The following is a 4,126-nucleotide window of genomic DNA, read 5'->3' as shown; positions in this document are numbered from 1 at the left end:
CCAAAATGGCCGACTTCCTGTTGGTTTTGGACTGGAGCGCCAAGAGACTTTTTCATAGGTCCTGAGAAGATACACATGTTCACCGAGTTTCAGATTTATCGGTCGAAAAATGGCTCGGGGCTGAGGTTTTAAAATATTCTAGGGGGCGCTAGAGAGGCTATTGCGCAATCATCATGGTTTCCTGTTCAAGGGGCGGGCAATGATCGATCATAGTGATTTTCATGAACCTCGGATCAAATCTGTGGAATTCAGAGCCAAACGTATTGTAACGGCGTCACTTCTGACTTCGCCACGCCGCCACGCCCACATCCTCCAGGGGAAACGCTTTGCGCTTCAAAGCAAGTCAGACCAACTTGTTATCTGCCTTCTAACACAGGATCATCCTGATTGGGTCAAGAGTGTCAGGGAGGGAGCATTCCAAGCAAAAAAAGTCACTTCCTGTTCTGAGGGGGCGGGGCTTTGATGGCGTCAAAATTTGACCTCAGGGTATCGTCGGGCATGGGACAGGGATGAGTCATGCCAAATTTGGTGCAAATCTGGTTTTCAAGTAGAAAGTTATAACGTTTGGAAATTTATGGCGTGAAGCTCAACTTTGAGGCCTGGCCCCGCCCCCTCAACATGCGTCGGTTTGCACCGTTTTGATAACTTTTGGTCCCCCATGCCTACTGAGCAAAATGGCGAAGGTTTGAAAACGATTGAGCAAAATCCCTAGGAGGAGTTCGTTCAAATTCGCCGTGTACGAAAAGTGAAAAACGGTCAAAATTGACCCTTTGACCCAAAATGGCCGACTTCCTGTTGGGTTTAAGGCATACCTCCAAGAGACTTTTTTTCATGATTCGGTGGGTTCTACATATGTACCAAATTTCAGCTCTCTAGGACTTACCAGTTGTCATATCTCACGTTAGGGGGCGCTGTAGAGCAGTTTGGCCACGCCCACTTTTGGTTCCATTATCATACTACTATTTCTCGCGGGGGACAATTTTGGGTAAAGTTTGGCTAGGTTTCCAATATGCTAACCCCTCCAAATAAGCGCTTAAACTTGGAAAAGAATAAGAAGAAGAAGAAGAAAAAGAAGAAGAATAATAAGAAACGACACAATTACAATAGGCCTTCGCAGCGCTTTGCTGCTCGGGCCTAATAATAATAATAAGAAACAGCACAATTACAATAGGCCTTCGCAGCGCTTTGCTGCTCGGGCCTAATAAACGACACAATTACAATAGGCCTTCGCAGCGCTTTGCTGCTCGGGCCTAATTAAAGCTGCAAGCAGCGTTGAAGGCCCTCGCAGCGAAGTGCCGCTGCGGCCTTACCGCGACCGCGGGAACTCCAGCGACTCTTCCCGGTCGCCATCGAGAACGCTCACGCTACCGTCACGCGCCCGTTCTCCGGAATGTGCATTCGCCGAACCTTTGACATCAGCTGCGACCGCGGATATAACTATTTTAATATTATAGGGGGCGCTCTAGAGTCAAAAGTTAAAAAACATTACTAATGTGTCCATAACTGCTTACTAATGATGCACCCAAAATCTGGTGCAGATCGTATGGTATATCATTGAGATACAAGTGTTAGAATATTATAGGGGGCGCTCTAGAGTCAAAAGTTAAAAAACATTACTAATGTGTCCAGCAGGACTACATAATAATACACCAAAAATCTGGTGCAGATCAGATGATATATCATTGAGATATAACAGTTTAAAAAATCTAGGGGGCGTACTTGAGTCAAATATTAAACAACAACACAACTGTGTCCATAAGTCCTCACTAGTCCAGCACCAAAAATCTGGTGCAGATCATACGATATATCACTGAGATATAACAGTTTGAATTATTTATGGGGCGCACTTGAGTCAAAAGTAAAACAACAATACCATTGCGTGTTTAAGTTCTCACTTATCACACACCAAAAATCTGGTCTACATCGGATGACATATCACTGAGATATAACAGTTTGAATAATCTAGGGGGCGCACTTGAGTCAAATATTAAACTACAATAACAATGTGTGTAGACATGGTCACACATTATGCCACAAAAATCTGGTGCAGATCGGATGATTTATCATTGAGATATAACTCTTGCTATATTGTAGGGGGTGCTGTAGAGTCAAAATTTAAAAAACATTACTACTGTGTCCACCAGGGCTAAATAATAACACACCATAAATTTGGTGCAGATCGGCTGATATATCACTGAGACAAAACAGTTTGAATAATTTTAGGGGGCGCACTTGAGTCAAATATTAAACAACAAAACTAAAATGTCCATCAGTTCTCAGTAATGACGCACCAAAAATCTGGTTCAGATTGGATGTTGTATCACTGAGATATAACTGTAAGAAGAATGTAGGTGGCGCTGTTCAGGCTCTTGGCCACTTATCATGGAACCCTGTTCAAAGGTGGATAATGATCAATCATAGTGATTTTGGTTCATCTGGGCTCAAATCTGTGCAATTTAGAGCCAAACGTATTGCAACGGCGTCTCTTTTTAATTCGCCATGGCGCCACACCCACATCCTCCAGCTATAACTGTTTGTAGTTTAAATCAAGTCAGACCATCTTGTTATCTGTCTTCTAACACAGGATCATCCTGATTAGATTAAGGGTGTCAAAGAAGGAGCATTCCAATTAAACAAAGTCACTTCCTGTTCTGAGGGCGCGGGGCTTTGATGACGTCACAATATGACCTCAGGGTATCGTCGGGCATGGGACAGGGATGACTCGTGCCAAATTTGGTGCAAATCTGTCATTCAAGTTGAAAGTTATAACGTTTGGAAATTTATGGCGTGAAGCTCAACTTTGAGGCCTGGCCACGCCCCTTTAACAAAACGAAACCGAAAGCTTTTGATAACTTTTACTCTCCAATGTCTTAAAGGTCTATTAACCAAGTTTGAAGGCAATCCTTCAAAATCCCTAAGAGGAGTTCGTTAAAATTCGCCATTAAAAACGCCCAAAAATTAACCTTTGACCCAAAATGGCCGACTTCCTGTTGGTTTTGGACCTGAGCTCCAAGAGACTTTTTCATAGGTCCTGAGAAGATACACATGTTCACCGAGTTTCAGATTTATCGGTCGAAAAACGTCTTGGGGCCGAGGTTTTAAAATATTCTAGGGGGCGCTATAGAGGCTATTGCGCAATTATCATGGCTTCCTGTTCAAGGGGCGGGCAATGATCGATCGTAGTGATTTTGATGAACCTCGGATCAAATCTGTGGAATTTAGAGCCAAACGTATTGTCACGGCGTCACTTCTGACTTCGCCACGCCGCCACGCCCACATCCTCCAGCGGAAACGCTTTGCGCTTCAAAGCAAGTCAGACCAACTTGTTGTCTGCCTTCTAACACAGGATCATCGTGATTGGGTCCAGAGTGTCAGGGAAGGAGCATTCCAAGCAAAAAAAGTCACTTCCTGTTCTCAGGGGGCGGGGCTTTGATGACGTCAAAATTTGACCTCAGGGTATCGTCGGGCATTGGACAGGGATGACTCGTGCCAAATTTGGTGCAATTCTGTTTTTCAACGTGAAAGTTGTAGCGTTTGGAAATTTTTGGCGTGAAGCATAATTTTGAGGTCCGGCCCCGCCCCCTCAACATGCGTCGGTTTGCACCGTTTTGATAACTTTTGGTCCCCCATGCCTACTGAGCAAAATGGCGCAAGTTTGAAACCGATTGAGCGAAATCCCTAGGAGGAGTTCGTTCAAATTCGCCGTGTACGAAAAGCGAAAAACGGCCAAAATTGACCCTTTGACCCAAAATGGCCGACTTCCTGTTGGGTTTAAGACATACCTCCAAGAGACTTTTTTTCTTGATTCTGTGGGTTCTACATGTGTACCAAATTTCAGCTCTCTAGGACTTACCAGTTGTCATATCTCACGTTAGGGGGCGCTGTGGAGCAGTTTGGCCACGCCCACTTTTGGTTCCATTAAATACCTCGCATTTCTCGCTGGGGACAATTTTGGGTCAAATATGGTGAGTTTTCGAATATGTTAAGGCCTCCAAATTAGCGCTCTTTGACGGAAAAAAATTTGAAACGACACAATAACAATAGGCCTTCGCAGCGCTTAGCTGCTCGGGCCTAATAAGAAACGACACAATTACAATAGGCCTTCGCAGCGCTTTGCTGCTCGGGC

The 4,126-nt window shown here is 44.4% G+C and overlaps 1 protein-coding gene across 1 annotated transcript in view; it reads right to left on the bottom strand.

Annotated features, from left to right (window-relative positions):
- Positions 1 to 4,126, bottom strand: part of LOC119409551 (nuclear factor of activated T-cells, cytoplasmic 1) — a 160,398-nt gene that overhangs the window by 1,600 nt on the left and 154,672 nt on the right. The window lies entirely within an intron of this gene.

Source organism: Nematolebias whitei, chromosome 5 (genome assembly GCF_014905685.2).
Source record: "Nematolebias whitei isolate Nwh7 chromosome 5, NemWhi1, whole genome shotgun sequence".
Classification (NCBI taxonomy): Eukaryota; Metazoa; Chordata; class Actinopteri; order Cyprinodontiformes; family Rivulidae; genus Nematolebias; species Nematolebias whitei.
Note: the sequence above shows the minus strand (reverse complement) of the source record. Positions and strands in the feature narration are given on the sequence as shown.